At 38.5% G+C, this 13,509-nt stretch overlaps 2 long non-coding RNA genes across 4 annotated transcripts in view; one reads left to right on the top strand and one right to left on the bottom strand.

The window, feature by feature from the left end:
- The window catches only part of LOC135443764 (uncharacterized), a 31,568-nt gene that overhangs the window by 6,463 nt on the left and 11,596 nt on the right, over positions 1-13,509 (top strand). For both annotated transcript variants that reach the window (XR_010439109.1, XR_010439110.1), the window contains exons 2-3: positions 710-806; positions 5,429-5,559. This is a non-coding gene — a long non-coding RNA (uncharacterized LOC135443764). The remainder of the gene's footprint in view (positions 1-709; positions 807-5,428; positions 5,560-13,509) is intronic.
- Positions 1,578-10,266, bottom strand: LOC135443763 (uncharacterized). 2 transcript variants are annotated; one of them, XR_010439108.1, is made up of 4 exons: positions 10,055-10,266; positions 8,268-8,368; positions 2,832-3,916; positions 1,578-2,297 (listed from the first exon to the last, which is right to left on the bottom strand). It is a non-coding gene; the product is annotated as an uncharacterized LOC135443763 (long non-coding RNA). The 2 variants fall into 2 exon arrangements; XR_010439107.1 differs by having other exon boundaries at positions 1,578-3,916.

The raw sequence follows: 13,509 nt of genomic DNA, 5'->3' as shown, positions 1-13,509 counted from the left end.
GCAACACTTCATGTTGACATAACAAAAGTGATTATTCCTTAAAATAGCTTCATGCCACATCATAGAACCATCTGTGAGGGGAAAAAATGTTGTCAGAGTACTTAGGTAGTGTCTATTATGCACAGCAGTAGTATCTTTAATGGAAAAGGTAGAAAGAGTAATGCCAGTAGCAATTTCAATGTAATGATACTGTTATATCTATTACCATTTTCACCAATATAATAAAAGATAGGAGAAGCACCATTTCATGTGAGCAGTTATCTTGCTAAGGATATTAGGAAAGCACAAATGTACTTATAGTACTTTGATTTATATTATATCAAACTTTTTAAATGAGTAGCATCCCGTAACGAGGTAGATTTGAAGCCATTGTGATCCATTAAAACAGTAATAAGTGTCTGATAGTAGAGTCCCTGCCATCTTTCTATTAAGATTTCTTGATTTGGTCTGTATCTGGTTTTGTGTTGTTTCTTTTGAACTGCATTAATCATGAATGCCTCTCCCACACCAGTGTCCTAGCTGTCAGATTAGTGCTAGTGTTAATAAAGGTGCATTTTGACAACACTGGTTTGAAAGGCAAATCTGAGGGTTAGGGAAATTCAACCTTCATTTCAGAGAGTCCTTTTCTGGGTTGCTTCTACTCCTCTAGTTATCCTGCTTCACTGTTCCTGACAAATAAAGCCTTGTTCACCACGACCTTTCTTTCTAGGCACAACAAACAGGACTCAATTTTATTTGGAACTTATCATCACTGTTCCTTTACCAGCCAAATGGGATGCTGTTGAGTGACATGGTGGACTCCACTGGTAGGTAAACACGCTATGAATTTTCAAAGCAGGAGAATATTCTCTTTTAAAATAGATTTTGCAGCGCCTGATAAAAATAATAACAATAAAATGCATTAGAGAGACACATTTAAAGAATTTTAGGACATGCTATCCTATAAGCAAAGTATTCTTTGTAAGAATGTTCCATTCTGTGCATACAGCAGGCTGTGGGACTGGAGCAGAGGCACAGCCCTGAGTCAAAATGCTGGAAATAATTATCATTTCCAAGTAGGTAATATACTCACCTGTAGAAACAAATATTTATTTGTAAATGTGGTTTGTGGTGTGACAGCTATAAAACAGGCTTTAGGAGTTTGCCTAATGCTAATTTATAATACATTATGCTAAATACAATAAAAGTGCATTTACATGACAGTAAGCAACAAACCTGTAAAAGCAAGGAAGTGTGCAGTTAGCTTAAAAATGTTCAGTTGAGGTGGCACAGTATTTAAGTGAAATATAAGATGGATTTCTGTTTTAATTGCATGTTTCCTTGGATTTCTCACTCCATGTCAACGGCTTTAATTGCATTTTAAAGCAAGTTTGGGGATGTGAATCTTTTACATCCCAAAGTAAAATATAATGCAAAACTTCAGCATCATTAAAAGAGAAAAGAAAGAAAGGGAGCTGCTAGTAGGCCCTCAGCAGCTGGAATAATCTCCCATGGGGAGAGGTGGAAACCTTATTCCATGAGTCATTTAATACCGAATAAACAAAGCACTGGAGAATAAATTGTAAGGCATGATTTTTTTTATTGTTCATTGACAGAGGGAGGGCTATTAGACTTCATGGAGCTTTTCCTTTTAAAAAATTCTTTAGTAATAGAAAGCGTGGACAATGTTAGAGGTACAGTTTATTTCTCATTGTCGCTTTGGCCCTTACTGTCCTTGCAATAAAGGCACGAGTAACTTTAGCCCCTGCACACTATGAAGCATGCAAGATCAGGTCCTCAAGGGCTGCTGAAATTCAGGATCCTCTTAGGCAGTGGCCCTCACTTGAAGTAGTTCCATAGTGGCTTAATTACAGTTCCATAAAAGGTGTTGCACACCCAACTATCCCAGCTCCTGCCATTAAATGCTTTGCTTTAGTGACAACGCTCTGAGGAAGGCAGCTGAGTAAGCTGTGTATGTGGCATGGCGTGATCTCGGTCCCCAGTGGAATCCAGGACAGATAGAAGGCAACAAATAACCCCCTTGCATTGCACAGAGCCTGTCTGTAATCAAACATAATTATGGAATCACTACCAGTCAGAGCTGTTACAGTCTTGCCTGTAATCAAGAACAACATTATTGCAACATTTATTACTCTCAAAAGTACTCTGAGATTTATGGATCCTTGGAAAGAAAAGCGTTGTTTGGCAAATCTACCCATAAGCATTATTTGGCCATAAAGAGAGTTCTTTCTCTGAGAAATCAGAGCAGTTCCAATGAAGCACATCTACTGGATAATTTCTTCAGATTCTTTTTAGCCCTAAATGAAACAAAGCACACAAGTTACTTGAAGAAATTCAAACTTCTACATGCCAGCCAAGTAGATGTAGCCAGGCATTATTTCCATGATGCTTGAGATACAATGTAACCACTGCTCTTGGAGAGAGAGCCTTCCAATAAACAGTGGGAATCAATGCCATCATGTAGAAACCAAACTCTTTGATGTTATTGCTCAGTTATTATACACCCCTGATGAAAGGTCTCAAGGGGAAGACCTTCCCCTATAGTACTGAGTTATGGCTTAGGCTCTACCAATAAACAGGAATGTTAAACAGAAAATGTTTAGGGAAAAATGATGATATGTGACATAACTCAGAAGGAGTCTAGAAAAAGGGAGTAATAAGTACAGTTGATCATGCAAGGGTAGAAGAAGCAGTATCTTTTAATTTTGGAAAGAAAAGCAAAAAATAATAATTTTTTGGTGACTTCTTAGCCCACAAGGAGACAGAAGAAAGCTGTATGTTCAGAAGTGGGTGTTGGTGGGAAAGCAATGGGTGAAGAAAAAACTTGTTACCTTGAAAATGTTACCTCAGAAGGTTTTGAAACCATTAATAAAACCACCTCAAAGCTCCCCAAGGAAACCGTGTTTTCTTCTCCAAGTTGCAAAGGTGATGATCTGTAGAGTTGATCTGGAGGGCACAGGAGCTGATGCAGACACCTCCCCATACCAAGCCTCTGAGGTTAGGAGTCAGCTCCTCTGTTTGTGTGTGTGGTGACAGTTCTGCCAAATACTTTTCAGATACAGCAGCTTTATCAGTGAGAAGGATCTGGGCTGCCCTGCAAAGATAATCCTCCCAGTGGTGTGTCAGCCTCAAAGAAGGGTGTGATTATCATTCCAAAGGAGTGTAATGTGAACCTGTGCCTCCCATTCAGCCAAGTGAAGGCTAGATCAAGGAGGCTTCTGCTCTTTGCTCACTCTTTCTTTTGTTTCTTCTCTTTATTTCCTTTTTTTTTTTTTTCTTCCAGCAAACAATTTATCTTTATATTAACTTCTTTTATCATGTACATTTAAAGATGTCCTAAGAGTGAGCCGGATGTCGTAAGGCACAGTGGTGCCTAGAAATGGATCTCCTGCTAGACCATCAGCAGAGTACTAGGTGGATGAGTTTCTCATCTTGGGATGCTTGGAAATTTGCTGGCTCTGATTAGCATTTTACAAAGATAGGGTTTCTCTGCAAACAGTCTGGTGGAGTCTTTCAGGGTACTTTCAGCTCTCCTAGGCCTGCTGTTTCAAGATTTTGCTACCAGCTCTGGCCTGGACCACACAAAGCTCCTGATGTAAGGGTGACTCACCCCTTTGAGTGAACAGGTCTTAGAGACGGATGTTGTCTTTTGTGTCACTTCAACAAAAAGGTCTTCATGCAGTGAAATCAGGTGTCTGATATCCCAGGTCTCCTGAACTCATGCATGTTTGTTGTTGGTTTGGTTGTTTGTTTGTTTGTTTTCCACAGGAAGGACAAGAAAATCAAACAGCAGATGGGAGAATGGCCATTCTCTAACCATATTGAGTGGTGCTTATTCATGGGTCATAACCCAAAGCCAAATTGTTTGTGTTTGTCTGGTTCTAGTTCTGATCTTGCAGCAATGGTTGAGTTCAGCCTGAAATTTAATGCACAAAAAAATACAGAAAAGTAAGGCTGACAAAACTCAAGATTAAACAAATGCATGACAACAGCAAGTGAGTTTGATCTTTAAAATCAGAAATTTTTCTGTACCAAACTGCCTTCCCTCAGTGCAGTCTGCATAAAGGAAGGAACAGAGGCAGCTGCAACCACCCCAGCTTCAGAGATGGAGCTCCCAGTAGTCAGTCTGTAAGAAAACACCTGGCAGGCCTTAACGAACATTATTTTCTAGAATGTTCCCAGAGCTCTGCTGGCAGGGAAATATTCATGACTTGTAAGGGAGAACATAAAGAGGCAGTTCTCCAACAGCACATGGTTTGACTTATAAAAGCTTTCCTTACGGGCAGAATTAATTATATATCATAAAGATCTGTTATATATTCTGTTTATACAATTATAAAGCATTATGGTTAATTAGTTGTGGTACAGACTCCTGAAGCAGAATCTGGTTAGAGAATAAACAAAACGCTCAGTCAGCTGTGACCGTGGTTAGCAACTCACACTTTCATATCAGCTTTCACACTTAACTCTCTTGAAGTGATTTATAAGTTATGCAATCCAGTGGGCTTGACCTTTGTGTATTTGGTAATTTTTTGGTTTATATAAAATTAGAATATGCTGATCAGAAATGGTCTGAGATTCTCACACCTTTAAGAAATTAATTTCAAAATATTTGCTAACCAACTTTATTTCAACTGTTTTCTTACCTATTAGTTACTTGTGATGCTGTTATGTCTGACATTGCATATACACAGAAAATAAATATTTCTTCATCCCCTTATTCTGCCTTGGTATGGACAATTCTGACTGGCAGCAATGGGAATCCCTATCTACATCACTATCCAAAAAATAGGGGTTAAATCTTGATTGTGAAAAGATATTGATAGAAGTATTTGTTTGAAAACACACAAAGATTTGCTTTCAATCTACATTTTTACAGTATTTCAATGCTTTGAAGTAAGTTGACAATATTAGTGTATCAAACCATCTGACATAGTCAAACTTAATTACTTTTTTGCCATCATGTAATTTAGCACTGGGTCTTATTGCTGTGCATGTGCCACTACAGGTGTCTGGGCCAAGTGCTTTCTGAAATCTTATCAGTGTCATGTGAGTAGAGCGAAAAAATTAAGTTAGTATTATTTATCATGTCATGGGATATTGTACTTGTTACTGTGCATGCCCAAAAAGAACTTTTTAAAACAAAAAAACCCCTTGCAATATTTATAAGAGAAACTGAAGAAAAAAACCCTTAAGATGGGAGCAAGAGAGGAACAGTATGTATTTAGTGTAGTCTAGATATTTAGGCTGTAAAATGTAGCACACGGTATTTTTTAAAATCTACAAATAAATGAAAACAGGCACTCCCCACTGAAAATGCCACAGCCTGGTATCAATTCTGTTTCCTGAATGCATCATGAAAGTAGTGGGATTTGAGATAACTTTGAAGGAAGGCTTCATAGTCTTTTTTAAACTCTATTTTTTCTAGTTTTCTAGAAGAAAGCTTGAAATACATATATGAAAGAACTTGTGAGAGACAAAAGATGTAAGGGCAACTGAAAATGGCATTATCAGCCTGGAACAACAAACTGCACAGTAAGAGAAGAGATAAGATTACAGGTGAGTGCCCAATGGATACTCCTAACTTCTATTCAAGAAGGCACTGAAGGGAAATGAGTGCCAGGAAAGGATACAGAGAGAAGCTGATAAAATCAGAGAGAAAATTCATGGAGGTTATCTTTACTTCAGTGTTTTAGGCTCAAGGGGAAATCAGACATGGGTAATGAAAAGTGGAGAAGTTGCATTCTAGATATGACAGTTGCATTGACAAAACTGGAAGAAATCACCTAAAAAAACCCACAAGTAGAATACTAAGAGGTAAAAAGAGCCTGGTGAGGTATCTGTTGAAATTCAGGATGGACATCTCCCACAGCTGAAAGAAAGGTTAAGGAAAACAAGAAAAGAAAAAAAAAAAACCACCTATTTTCAATGGTGAGCCAAGAGAGGACAATATTTCTGAGCCCCAGCATGAGCAATAACATCACAGGCTGTGGAGGTGGAAGGAGTCCTGAGATTTGATCACATCACTAATGGTGACCTCAAAAGAGCTGAGTGGGGTGTATGCAGCTGAAATTAAAGACATCTTGGGAAAAGGTGAAGTTGTCAGAAAGCCATCTGGGGCCATAATTTCAGGCAATGAATTATTTTATTTTAAAACTTATGGACAGGAGGAAAATTCAGCAGAAATATGAGAGGAAAATTAGGTCAAATGTAGGATTTAGTAAAATATGGAGACATATCATTCAAATATCATTCTTTGTATACTGGGATATTTGTGAAGAGTTACAACAAACAACAAACAAGGAATGAAACCCTACAAATAGAAAATTACAAGATTACTGGTAAAGAAGGAGGGGTAAAATGAAAATCTGATAAGAATTGCCAGGAAAAGGGTTGGGAATGAGAGAAGAAAGTGGGAGAGTGAATGAAAGGAGAAAGAACATGGTTTTGTTAATTAGATCTTCTCTTGAAAAAGAAAGAACTGATAACATGGATGAGAGGAGGTAGAGGTGTGTGAAGCTAATTTCAGGATAGCATTATTTAAATTAGATGTTTGTATTTATAAATTAAACATACTTTTAGGTTTTAAACATGGAGAAGCTATTACATAATTTGAATCAGTATGACAGATATGTAAAAATTTCTTGTGTAATTTGAATCAATGTGACAGATATGTAAAAATTTTAAAACTGTTTCCAGTCTCATGTCCAAAGTGTAAATAAGACTCAGATCCTTGTAGAGTGACAAAAAATTCAAATATTATCTTGAATTTGTGTAGGAACTGATTACATTTCAAGCAACTTTCAGAGAGCTAGTTTTTGTATTCTGCCACTCAGGAAATATGTGTCTGTGTAGATTAAAACAAGATGACATTTTCAAAATTATTTCTCCCTGTCAATAGTAATAATTGAATTTGCACAAAGAGATTTTGAAAATAAAATCAGAAAATCCTATTCCTGTGCTTTATGCAAGTGGAAGCCCACTTTTGCTGTTAGTGTTTTTGCCAACTCCCAGGCATTTATTTCCCCATTCCCTCAATAGTCCTGTGGATAAACAGCCCATAACTGCTGTGTAAATGTCATTTTCTGCTTATAATTCTTACATTACTATAATTTAAGCTTCATGCTGCCTAATTTTAGCAGTGACATGATCAAACACATGGAGTTTGGAAGATTTAGAAGCTTGCCTTATCTATCCAATAGTCTGAAAATCTGGAACATATCATCCTGTGGAAGTTTAAGTTCCCAGATAAATCAGCTTTCCTTCTCTCAAGCAGCAAGCTTTCCAAGGAAGAATTCTTGCTCACAAATTCCCCTCAAACAGTTCATTACATTTCCATTTCTTTAATTAGTTGCTATTTGCCATATATACAAGCTAGCCATGCTAAACAACACTAAAAAATCCCACTTTATTATATGCAAATAAGGAATGTTAATTGGCATCAGTGTCATAGAAACACTCAAGAACATAAATAGCTGTACAGGAGGGACTTTGCCACCATGTAAAAGTAACTATAAAGTTTATGAGAGCAAAGATCCCAAGGGCTGAGCTTTTGCAATAGTACTGTGTGTAGGAAGGGTAATACATACATGGGTGGGATCGCTTTGGTCCTTTGATGCAGGCATTGGATTCCATGCATGGAATGGACATTGCTGTGACATCTGAGCACCACATTAATACACACCTCTCACCTTTAAGTGTTTACTTTAGGCAGGTAGGCTTTTACCATGTGTGCATTGGCTTTGAGTGTGCCCACAGTCCAGCACCATCTCTCAGAGGATGGCTTAGTGTTTGGAAAATGCCTGCTTTGCCCAGAGCCAGCAGAGCCCTTGGCGGCCCAGCTCTATCCCCAGCTCGCGTGGGCTCCCGGAGCCTCTGGCACGCAGCTTGGCAGCCACAGAAGCAAAAATAACTTTGCTTCCCTCCCACCGCCTTTCCACCCCAGTGCAGGGGGAAGGAAAGGATATTTAGTGCTGAAACTACAGAGAGTTCAGGTAATAATAGCATTTAGGAATAAATTATGAAGATATGCATATTTCAGGCAGTTCCAACCTGCCCCTAAATTACAGCCTGTAGTGCATCACTCCCCTACACACTTGGTAGAAAAGTGCTGGGCTGAGCCTACATAAAACTAAAATTTAACATGCTCAAAAGCAGCATAAATTAAAAGTACAGAAAAAGCTGTTATAAGACATTTAGCTTTATCCACCTTTTTAACCACCAGCTTTTTAACCACCATTTTCTTTCAAGATGTGTAGCATACTCACAAGCATGCAGCAGCAGCTCCAATAAACATCATCCTCCAACATTCCAGTGTTTATGGGTGTGCCTTAATTAAAAGTATTCTGCCAAAGAAGGAAACTTGACCCTTTAGGAGAAAAATATTGATTATATAAGGACACTATTACAAATTCATACAGATTCAGAAGAGAAAAGAACTTGCTTATTGTATCTACATGACAGGCTTTAAAAAAAAAAAAAAGTTAGTAGATGTGCCAAATTTTGTAATGTATCAGTATATAAATCTTTGGAAAGAGAAATCTTGATTTCAACCTACTGCTGTCCTATAAATAAAAAAAATATTACTTCAAATGTCTGGTGTAGTCCATGTCTGATTTGAGAAACAAATATCTACAAGAAATTAATTGGATAATGAGAGTTGGAATTATGAGTTAATTTTTGTACCCACGTATCTTGCGTTCTTCCTCAGTTACTGAGTGTGTGACATACATAAAGAAAATGTGTAACTGTTCACACCAGTGAAACATGCTAATAGACTTTCTATGAGATGCTTTTTCATGTTTTCCCAAATCAATCCTAAATGGTTCAAACTATATATGATTTCTTAGAAGATGTCTATTTATAGTGGTACTGGTATGTTTACTCTGGAAAGACAAGGAAGTCCCAAGGAAGTCCCACAAGAGCAATTCTGGCCTTTTGAAGGTTTATTTTTGAGTATACTTATTGCTGATAGTACGTACTTTAATAGTTGTCCCACTGCCTTTTTACTTTTTTTTTCTGAACAGGTATTTCCTGTCTCTCAAACAGTATATTGAGATTATTTTGCACATTTTGTGCAAGACAAATACTGCTCAACACACAGTGGGCTGGCATGGATTATTCCCATTAATGGGAACACAGTGTTTGCTGTACCTTAAAGTCATCTCTCTCTTCATTGGTCTTTTTACAATCACACCTACAGGATCAGAGAGAGCTTTATCATGGTCCCTTCCTTGCCTTGGAAAAAATCCTTCAAAGGTCCACCCACCTGGCCTCACTCCTATACTACCTGTCCTGGAACAATGTTTCAGTCTTGAAATAAAACACTTTGCATGCAATTATTTGCTTAAAACGTTCATGACATATGCGGGTTGGCACACGTGGATCCACAGCTGCAAGACAAGGTTAGACCTCACTGCACAGAAACGATCAAGGCTGATTTCAGAGGAGTGTTGCAAGAGGCAAAACTTTCCTTTTCCAGTGTAGGAAAATCAGAACAAAATTCTTCTTTGCCATGGGGCATACTCCATAACACTTGTTAATATTGAGATGGCCTTTTTCTAATTATTTTCTGGATGAAGCTTTGTCTCATTTTCACAATTAACTCTCAAATAAGTTGGATACATCATAAATACAGAATCTACACATTGTAAGTGAAAAGATAATTTATGATAATGCCTGAATAACACAGTGGAACTGCAGGATCAACCTGCTCCATGGATTTTGGGAAATACATTGCTGACATGAAATTCAAGCACAGCAGAGCCCTTTGCACAGCACATAAGTGCTGTGGTCCAGCTCACGGCTCCACCATTGCCCAGCATTCCTGGAGGACAAGCACAGGGAGCAATGCCTGGGCTTCTCTCTCCCTGCTGAAGGACAGGGCTCCCCCTCACCAACCAAAGAATGGTCTGGGCTGAAATGCAAGGACACACCACAATAGAAAGGGCCATTTCTGGAAAGAGTAGGGAATCAGAAAGTATTCTTCCAACCAGCACAGCTCACCCAGCTGATTCCTTTTGCAATGGAAATGAATCTAAAAATTCTTTCTTACCTCTCTGGCAGCAGCCTTTACCCTGATAAGAGCAGCTGCATGTCATCTTTTATCAAGAGAGTGGTTGCTAGCCAGAAGACCTGTGTTGCTTCTTTCTGGTTTTAACTTTTAATTTTCACCTGCAGTGGAGAGATAAAACGAATTCCAGTTTAGCTTGACAATCCTGCCTGCGCAGGTGTGCTGTAAGAATACCACTGTGGTGTTCAGCTGGGTAAATGTTTTAGATGACTACAGTAATTACCAAAAGTACTGGGTTTAGTTTCCCCCCACTTTAATCTGCATCAGATTTGCCAAATAGTTTCAGCTGGCTTTTTTACCTAGATAAATAAAGCTGGAGGAGGAAACAAAAGGATTTGTGCTTCCTTTGATGCAATACTTGGCACTTGAATAATGCAGAACCTAGGAGATGTATGGCCAAAACCTTCTTCTTCATGAGATTATTTGAACTTTTTAATTTCCTAAATTAGTCCTTTAATTACCATGTTATATTCCTTCCTGAGGTGAGGTCCCCAATCCCTGTTCCTGATACTGGTGTGTTTTGTGCATGTGAGTAAACATCAGGGTGGAGCAGCACCTCTAAGGGCAGCGCACAGGACAGGGGAGGAGCAGCTCAAGGTCACCACCCTGAAGGTGTCCAGCTGCACCCTCCTCTGCCCTCCTCAGACTGGGAAGGGAGGCAAGAGCCAGTGACTCTCCTTCTCTGCCATCATTCTTTCCATCCATTTGGCAGTGGGGAAAAAAAAAATATGAGGACCAGAAGTAAGGAGTTTGTGTCTTAGGGATGGGCTCTGACTGACCTAATATTTATTATGCATTTTATATAGAGGGAGAATTAGTTATATTAGAGGAAGAGTTATAGCAGGAGAGACTGAGTGAGAGTCAGCTCCAAAGATCCTGGTCCTTGAGGCTGAAGGATCTCTCCAAATTTAACCCAGTTTCTCACATCTCAGTGAGTGAAGCAGCATAACCATGCAGGTGTTCAACGGGAGGTACTCCCACCTCCAAATTTCTGTGATCTGAGTGCTTTGATTCCTCTTGTTCTAGTTACTTCTGAATAAAAGAAGCTATTTCCTGTCAAAAGTAACAACTTATCTGAATTGCGACTTCTGCAGTTTTTCTGTTCCTCGTAAAAAAAAGAAAAAATATTTGGGGTCAGTCTAAACAAAATGCCCCCTAATTGAGAGCAATTAATTTGCACTCTGGGGTTAGTACAGAAGAAACCCTAGGATACAAAAGTATACCTAGATGATTTCTCTCTCTGTTAGTACCAGCTGTGTCAGTCAAGTTAGGCCATCTGTAACGTCCTTGTAACCTACAATTTCTGAATTCCCATCCAGCTACACCTATGCCACTCCTTTGTTTCCAGTAGCATTAAATGGGATTAAGTGAAGGAGGAATTAAGCTTCCAAAGTTAATTAAAACATTGTTGATGATGACCAGGAAGGCATACTTTGCAGCTGTAGGTGGAGAGATGTAAGTGCTCAACCTGGGGCAGTTGTGCCCTGGCTTTAAAGCTGTTGATCTATGAAAGAAAAATGCCTCTGGTTTCTCGTGGCAGTGTGAGCTAAACACAGAGTGAAGTGTAGCTGCTTCAGCCTCTCCCACAGGCTCCCATCCTCTCTTTCCTCTGGAGGCTCCATCTCCTCAGTCTGGTGCTGTTACATCTTTAATAAGATCAATAATCTTTCTCGACTTCAGCAGCTTCATGAATTCTGATTAAGCTCCAGGACAGCGGCCATGTATTAAGAAAAATAGGTGAGAAGAAGACTTTAGTGTCTCAGTCCATGAAGCATGATAGTTTCTTCTTTAGGCAAACTGATATTGATTTGATTTGGGGTTTTCTCTGTAAATAAAGTGCTAGCACACAGTGCACTCAGTGTTCGACTCCTCTTCCCTGCAGACCAATTCTTTCTGTGGAAGACTTAACGTTAATTGTTCCATGACTACTAATGTGTTTAATTAAGGCTCACGTGTTCAAGTCTTTGGTGAGAAAATTAGACATGCTTACAAGAATTAATATAGTAAGAAATCACAAAGGTGCAGTCAGGAACAAAAAATGGGAATGGTCTCTAGCACTGCCTTTCAACAAAGCACCGGTGTGTGAGATTCTGCACGTCATTAAAATTCAATTAAGTATTTGGGGGGAAAAAAAGCCTAGCACTGACAGGATACATCATCTGACCACAGGAAGCTGTGCTGACAAAAATTCATAAAGTGGAAATTGGAAACCCTTACTCTGAAGCTTTCCTGGATTAACAGTTTAATGTCCAACTATGTAATACATAATTTATGAGAATTCTCTAATGTGATCTAGACTTGCATATTTTGCAATTTATTATTCTTATTTAGGAAGGAGGGGAGACAAAATGAGTCTTTCTGATTTCTGGAGCCATTTTTAATAATTTTTCATATATACATCTTGTGGTAATTTTCCAAAGACTGACTTTTTGCAAACCCCACTTTTCAGTTCTCACTTGTGGGTTCATTTCAGCTTGATTCGTGGCTACTGTTTTCCTTTTGAAGATGGAATTTTTTTGGGAATTAGACATCTGGGGCAGGGAATGATGCAATTACACAGAAACGTAGATAGAAGTATATTGTTGCTTCACTGTTTTTTATGGAAGTGTCATTCTGGAATGACTCCTGTTGTCAACTTTTGAGACTTTCTGTAGCCAGAAACAGCCACAAATCCTCTTTCCATATGCTGAATTACTTCTTTTCTATAGTCTTTTATACACTTTGTGTTCCAAAAGTGGATCTTTTTATTGCTTATGGTCCTTCTGTGGCTACAGTAGTGCCTAAGTATCTTGGTTTAACAACTTTATGGCTCTTGTGTATTTAAATGCTTTCATTTCTGCTACTTTTTCTGAAATACATTATGTGAAAGAACATTCTTTGTAAATCCCATTTTTGTTTTTTAATATCTACTCCTAGTTGTAAGTATCCACTCCACTAGGAGCCTTGAGAGATACGACACATGCCAAAAATACCATATTTGGGAGTAAACTTACAGTGGAAAAAGAATAAAAAAATCATTAACATGCTTTATTTGAGAAGGAATCTTAAAAGTGCCTTTTAATAAAAAGACAGAGAGGAGAGTGGCCAGAGAGTATTAAAATATTGACTAGGCTAACAGGCAGTATCTTACTGTTTAAAAAAATATGCAGGAATGCAAGGAGAAGGAGCAGTTGGTGAGCCCATGGAAAAGGTGACCATGTCCTTCAGAGCAGTTGCCTCTGCAGCTAGATTGGAAAGCAGATATCCACAGCCTTGGGGAATAGCTTGTGGCAGGATAAATATTCCACAAAGATGAAGCTAGGGGAAATTGAATTCAGAAATAGGGAAACTAAAAGTAAATGGAAAAGAACCCGATAAGGAAAAGTCAAAGAATAATCAGTGTGTGGAAACTAATAGAGGTTTTTTCTTCCAAGTTATTTCAATCAAGAGGCAAAACT

The sequence above is a fragment of the Zonotrichia leucophrys genome, chromosome 2 (assembly GCF_028769735.1).
Source record: "Zonotrichia leucophrys gambelii isolate GWCS_2022_RI chromosome 2, RI_Zleu_2.0, whole genome shotgun sequence".
Classification (NCBI taxonomy): Eukaryota; Metazoa; Chordata; class Aves; order Passeriformes; family Passerellidae; genus Zonotrichia; species Zonotrichia leucophrys.
Note: the sequence above shows the minus strand (reverse complement) of the source record. Positions and strands in the feature narration are given on the sequence as shown.